Raw genomic sequence first — 7503 nt, 5'->3', positions numbered from 1 at the left:
AACGAGCACATGGCTAAGGAGCTACAAATGGCCAAGCAGGGAGAAGAGAAAGCTACAGCATACACCATAGCAGAGTTGAAGAAATTGATACTTGATGAAGTATCGTCTCTCGAGACAGTCATGCGGAAGTTGTACTTCAAGTTCACCACTGTGCATAAGTCACTTGTCCATCTTAACGGTTGGCGGTGGTGTTGTGCTAGGAGAGCACGCATATTGTCAGACATACAAATTGTTGTCAGTCACATGCAGATATGGGCAATGAGGTACGAGGGATGCCCGTTGCACTTGCTAAAGATGATGAAGCCAAAGGCAGTGGAGTTGAAATCACTTATCTAGAGTTAGATCTGGAACTATGAGGAATTCCCACAGCTCATCACCAGCTTACAAGTTTCACATGCATGAGTGTTTAGGAGCATGGATTTCATTGTGTGCACACATGTGATCCCATCCATTGGCACACTCACCGAGGCAAAAGAAAATAACCAAGTCTGACTGGAGCTGGACATGTACTTCGATCAGTTGATACGCATAGCCACTAGCGTAGACTTGCAGATGAGTGCAAACACTATGCATCAGTATGTCATTGGCCTGACTGCACTCAATACCATGATGCACATGCTATTTGATGAGTTGGACAATGGTGCCAAATCAGTGTACTCGGATGTAACGGAGGCAAGAGTTTTCTTTCAGAAGGATGTCACCACAGAGTACGCGGACACCATAACAGACTACCAAGCTTGGCATCAATTCACTATCGTCAATCATCAAGAAGATGTCAAAGAGTTATTGTTCCCACAACTGTCTGAGTCTTAGTGATGTCTTGTATAGCTTACTCAAGCCCATTTTTGTCTCACATGGGTACATGTGCAGATTGTATTGTTAACATGTTTTAAAGTGAAAGACCAAGTGTCAATAGTAGAATGTAAACAGTCATGTGTAAGTTGAAGAGACATGAGGGTAGTTGAAGAATCACAAAGGGGAATGTCAAGGGTCACCCTACCCATTGCTATTTATACAACCTCATAACTCATTGTAAGGGCTTTTGGAATCCAAGATTCTGATAAGTATAACTTAGAGAAAGCTTGGAGTGTATTGTAACAAGCCTTGGCTTCTCCAAAGTGCAGAGCTAGTACATATCTTTGGAGGACGAAGAGGCAGTGACTGTAACATTCCTCTATCAAGGCTAGTGGTCGTCATGGTTGTATGTATGACTGGATATTTCACTCTTTTAATACAACAAAGACAACACGTTTCATGCATATATTGTTATTGTAGTTTGGTTATCCTAGATACTCTAATGATGTATGTAGTTGTAATTTACGCATGTATGTATGGACTATTCTGTATGTGTTTGTATGAATCTTATATAACTGTGTTGTTGGTATAGCCCATCACTTTGGATTGTTGGCTATCATGCTTTCCTTATTGTGATGTCTTTCTGCTCATGTGTTCCCTTCCAAGCTGTGTGCTATCACAGGCTTCTAAGGGGCGCACTCCTCTACCCTTCTATGTGTTAGAGCCTTTCATGCACCTACCTTGACTTGCACAAGGTCACACCCTTGCTTTCAACAAGGACATCTTACTTACCTCTGTGTGCAACCACAATCAAGGCAATACCATACTACCCACTACTGGGACTCTTACTCCAAATGGTCTGAGGTCTAGTTGGGACTTATTACCAGGGAGACCCCTGTTATAGACAATTTTGTGCCTTGCAGCATCAGGCATGAATTGTCAATAATCCAAGGGATCCAAAGTCCCTAAACATGATGTTCCTACCCCTAGAGGAACAAGGTCAACAAACCAACAGCTCTCAGATCAGTTCTCCACCTGAAAACACTCAAAAACAAGCAATCCTGAAATCAAAGCAGGTGCTCCACTAGGCTTCTGCGCTGAAACTCAACTCCTCCATGGTGTACCTGCATTGCAAAGCAGGTAGAACAAAGGCCACCTGCGCTGAGCGAGATGGGACAAGTGGCACACTGAGTCATTGCTCTGGAATCTTCCAAAAATGACACTTGGATCAGGGATTTCGCCTTGTGATGAGTCAGAGGCTCTGTTTCTCCAAGTGGAAGGAAGGTTCTCCAAGTGGACTCAAGAACTGAAGATCAACTGAAGAGAGAGAGGACACAAGGCAGCTACACATCAGTTGCAAGCTGACTCATCCTTTCTCAATTCGTCTATATATTGAGCTCTCTCCTATGAGCTCAGGAGGCTGGAATTTTGTGCAAAGTAATGATATGCTGTTGGTTTCACCATAGAACTATTGGGTGATTGCTTGAAGGAGGTGAAGAGGAGAAATTCTTTCTGCTGGGAGGTGTTGCTGGATTGGGGCCTTCAATGGTTGTAACCTTCTCAGAACTTTACTTCTTCCATTAATAAAAGCTATTGAGGTTCTTCTATATGCACTTGTTTCAATGATGTATTGTGATAATTGTATATTTGATTTATGCTAATCCTTGAATCAGTTATGATTGCATGCTTCTTGTAGTTTCCTTCTTTGTTATTTTGCAGGATCTCATTGTAGCTGGGCCAGCAAAAGAGCAAGGAGCTGGGAGCAAGCAGCAAAGAGAAGAGTTTGGATTCGACATTAAGCGCAAGGCAACGGTTAGTGCATTCCTTCATTCTCTCTTGCTTTCATAAAGAAGTAAACCTTAAGTAGTTTTCTTTACAGTTGTTGCTGAGGTACTATCACCCTTAGAGTGGGATAGGGTCATCCGAATCGGATACTTTTCCCTACAACAAACTGGTGACTCCACTAGGGATCGTATCTGTTTGATTGTTTGTAGTATTTTGCTATTCATTTCCTGAACAAAAGAGTACCAAATCGAAAAGCTTTTGACTATATCAAAAGCGAAGTAGAGGGCAGCTACTCTAGCTCATTTCTGAGCAGGTTCATGATTTGAAGAGCTGATCTACAAGGATCCTTGTAAGCTCTTAGTGATAGCTTTTCATCTTCCTTGTCATCCCTTAGTGTGTACTTGACTGATAGCTTCTGATTTGAGCAAAAACTGTGAATTTTTGAGAAAATTGTGACCCGGAAACTGAGAAAACGCAACTTTCGTTTTCCAAAGCAGGTAGTACACAGGCTACCTGCTTTGCAACGCAGGTCCCGAAGGGGCTAACTGCGCTGAGAGCCAGACTAGCTGTGCAGCACCTGCGTTGGCCCAATTTTGCCTTGTGCATTTGGGGTTTCCTCCCTTTTTCTTGCCTGTTTTCACTATAGATTTTGCAGCCAGTTACCAGTCTTGTACCTATTCTGAAACCAACCTTACTTGCCATCATTCCACCTCTGTTATATAACGAAATTGTACTTGTTCTTTTGTATTTCTTACATCATTTACAATTTCCCATAACGAAAGTGAAATAGTCTTGCTTTGGCCTCTTAGATCTGAACCTGTGTTAGGCATTTTGCTGGTCTAAAGAGTTAGCTTGTTTGCTGTCCATAGCTGATTAGTCTTTTTACTTTCGTCATTATGGTTTGATTTCATGTATTTCCAGTGATTAAACAAGTAAATCTTAAGGTGTCTTTTGATTTTGGACAAGCTTGTTTGTTTTCGCTTTAAATCGAAATCAAAGTTATATAACAACTTTCTTTTTGTAATACATCAACATTAAGAAAGGGAAAAGAAAATACATGCATTGTGCATTTTGCATTTGACTGTTTGCATGCTGATTTAGGAAATTTTGCATTAGTGTGTGCTCTATGATCTGTGTGAAAAGATTTGCCTTTCTTCTCCTCAATAGTTAAGATTTTCAAAGTTGAAAGATTGAAAAGTTTGCTTCTCATCTTAGACTGCATCCAGGAATTTGTTACATACATCTCGTGGTGATCCTTAAAGGCAAACTGCTAAGCAAGATCAACATTAAAATAAATCCAATTTACTTAACAATGCTTTGAAACATAACGCAAACACATAGAGGTCTAGGTAGAGACGTGTTCTGGCGTCGTTAAACGTAGTGACCGTCGATCTCTACGAAGGTGGGTGATTCCTCCTGAGAGTCGGTGGCACTAATACGGACTCATGCTCCCACGTACTGTCGCGTATATATTGGGAGACCCCTATAGGAACAAAGCCTCTATCCATAGGAAGCCGTGTCGGCCGCCCTACTGATCGCGACGCAGTGAACACAGCATTCACGAAGATCGACCACCCGTACCGTAAAACGTATTCTGTGGTTTCGCGAAAAGTTTGGCACACCCTCTGCCTAGAACTCCAGAGTAGTTTCTTTTGGCCTTTTTCAAACTCTATAACTGAAAAAGTCCAGCCGAGCATTTGTCACTTGGGGCTCGTTAAAACATCGAAGGAGACTAGAGTCATCTTTAGCATTTTCTCGACTCTTAAAACATGAAAAAGCAAAGTTGTGTCTAAAGCGTCGTTAATAAAATTTATTTTAATCGGAACATAATCACCTGTTATTCCCACGTTGATCTTTCAGTTGAAAAGTATGGAGCCCACCAACCAAGGAAGTCACCTTGGTGGAAGTCCCAATCCCTTCTCCTCTTGGGGAGATGTTGGTGCGCCTCATATGGCCACATTGTCACTTCCAGGATTGACAATTGGCCTACCTGTATGGCTCTTTTCAACTAATGTAGTTCAGATCACCACTAATCCTGAGCAGTCGAATCAACAGTCAGACCAGTCTAGAGCTACCCACCAGCCTTCCACTTCTTACAATTCTTCCTCTGATCCTTCATCTTCGCAAGGTAGAGCCAGCAAAAGTCAGCCTCCCATGGAGAAGAAGGAAAAGAAGAAGAGAGAAAAGAAGCAGAAGGGGCCTATGGCGAAGGCGACTGGGGGCAAGCAAAAGACATCTGACAAAAATCCACACACTACACCGACCGGGCCTAAATCGCCATGTGTCATTTGCAAAGGGACCCACTTCCACCGTGACTGTCCTTGTATTCCCCGGATACTAAGGGACTGGTCCCCCAGGTTGCACAATCCGGTAGCATCAACCTCTGATAGACATGTTGATTGCATTCCATCAACTAGCGAGAGTGAAGGACAAAGAGGGAGACCAAGATCACCCTGCAGACTGTGTGAAGGCGATCACACCATCCACCGTTGTCCATTCTTAGATGAGGCGAAGAGAGTTTTGGAAGATCGTCCGGTTTCACCGTTACGACTTCCTCCTGGATACCAAAAACTCGTGCCAAGTCCCTCGATAGTTGAAAATCCAGCTGGCCCGATCAAGTGGTCAGCTGAAGTGTCGGTCATTGAGAATGAACCTACTGAATCCAGACCAGACGAAAGTCTAAAGGTCGAAACGGCAGTTGACCCGGTTCTTCCTTCAGAGGTTTCATCCTCAAATGACACCGTCGTTGAAGATTCATCTTCAAATGACACCCTCACTGAAGAGAACAAGGATGACACCATCCAGATTCTTTTCATCAACACAGACTCTGATGAGCATCAGGGCAATGCGCCCATTCCTTTATCGCAGGAAGGAACATCGTCAGGGTCGTATTCGGCCGTGTATTCGGTCCCACCAACAAGCAACCTGGTTGTGTCCTTTGATTGGAACCAACTAGGCAGACCCCGGTTACCAGCCAATATACCATTCAGAATCATTGTCCAAATCTATAGAATGGTGATGGCTGGAACTATCATTGATGAAGGGGCATCTGTGAGTATCCTTTCCTCTATTGCTTGGAAAGAACTGGATTCCCCGGCGCTTTTACCTGAGATGAGAAATCTATCAGGTTTTGATAAAGGAACCAGTCGCCCGTTAGGGATTCTCCCCAATGTTCCCGTTACATTGAAGGGGAAGACAGTTCATATGAACGTCATGGTCGTCCAGGGACCCTTGGTGTATAACTTACTCCTTGGACGAGACTATATATATTGCATGGAGGCGATAGTGTCCTCACTCTTCAGAGTTATGTGTTTTCCGCACGAAGGAAGAATGGTCAAGCTCGTAGACCAACTTTCATTTCCAGGATCACGCATCGTAAATAGTCAAATACCATCCCTTAACGGTTTATTCACTCAAGGAATGCCTCCACCCCTGGTTCTACTTCCCGATGAATGCGAGTGATTCGGAAGAAAGAACTGGGACCCAGGGGGCATGCACCCTGGCCTGCCTTGGGCAGAGAAAACCTTGGGTATAAAGTTAATTTCCGCAGAAGAATATGACTAGTCCGTACCCCGTCCGACATGGAAGAGAGGGTTGTTCTAGGATAAAGTTCTTTTGTCAAAGTTATGTGAGTGAGATAATCAGCTTCTCGCTCCCCTTGTCTAGGTAAGTAGGTTGCCGAGGGAGGAGATCCATTTGTGGCGGCAAGTAGCCACCATCTTTGAAGCCAAGCCTCACCCATTAAAACATATGTTTTGAAGGATAAGTAGGGGCAGCCTCCAAAGAAAGAGATGAAATTGCTGCAACAAGTGGTCACCATCTTTAGTAACCTAGTAATAGACATCGCCGGAAAAAAGAGTTTAGTTTGCGGCAGCGAACAAAACCATTTTTCGGATAATAAGTAAGAGGCAAACCTCCCTCCGTAACGCCAATGTTTTATCTGTTGCGATCTTGCAAAAATCAAAAAGTGAACTGATGGGAAGACAAGTACCGTCGGCACCGAAAAATAACGAGAAGACAAGTATCGTTAAAAATATAGCAAGACGACAAGTAGAAAAACAGAGGTGGGACAGAGGAGGGGTAGCCTTGAAATTATACTTTATACCTGGGGGCATGCGAACCTTTTGGAGTGCAAGCACGGGACGACTATTTATTTTTTAAATTTTTAGGTCCTCCCTTTAAACCTGTAGGTCTAACCCGTTAAACTCGTAGGATTAGCCGTTTCCAGCTTGCATAAAAAAGGATGTGGGGCAAAAGTTAAAACTTGCCAAATTGGAGTAACTAGTGAGGTATAGCTCCTTAAATATGACTACCTCACCTGAGGCGTTCCTTGTATTAAGACTGGTATAATCGAGCAGTTTTAGCACACAGTTCATGCTCGTTAAAAAATAAACGCAAGATCCGAGCAGTTTTAGCACATAGTTCATGCTCGTTAAAAAATAAACATAAGTTGTGAGCAATCTTCCCCTAGAGTTCAAGCTCACCCAGAAAAAATGAACCGGTAAATAACCTTGGTAAATGTAACCTTTGACAGCCATATTAAAGCCCTGGGTCGTGTTCTTGCAGTCTCATCTCCATCCGTTCATTTGGCCAATCGTTCATCTCCATATGTTTGTTTACCCATTTTGAGGAACAGCTGCGAAGAGTGATTTCACTTAGCCATCCTTGTGACACTGCCATGATTGGAATATTCCAACCTGTACCTGGAATCTGCTGCTATCCCTGTTTATCACTCGTTCCTCAAAAGACGAGTCTTCTTTGAGCTCTTTTCTTCTGACTCGTAAAATATGAAAATTTTGCCGAGTTTTGGCCTTCCAGCTCGTTAAACGACCGAAAGAGCTATCCCTCCCCTAGGTTTTAATCTTTTTGGACCTGAGGGATTATTGCACAAAAAGATCGAGCGCTTGTTTTGTTCGGCTCGTT

At 43.2% G+C, this 7503-nt stretch overlaps 1 pseudogene; it reads left to right on the top strand.

The window, feature by feature from the left end:
• The first annotated feature begins 504 nt into the window (after positions 1-504).
• Positions 505-7503, top strand: part of LOC149147118 (long chain base biosynthesis protein 1 pseudogene) — a 36631-nt pseudogene continuing 29632 nt past the window's right edge.

The sequence above is a fragment of the Pinus tabuliformis genome, chromosome 9 (assembly GCF_031772625.1).
Source record: "Pinus tabuliformis cultivar Carrire ecotype Pingquan chromosome 9, CPIR1, whole genome shotgun sequence".
In the NCBI taxonomy this organism is placed as follows: domain Eukaryota; kingdom Viridiplantae; phylum Streptophyta; class Pinopsida; order Pinales; family Pinaceae; genus Pinus; species Pinus tabuliformis.
This window is presented reverse-complemented; position numbering and strand designations above follow the sequence as displayed.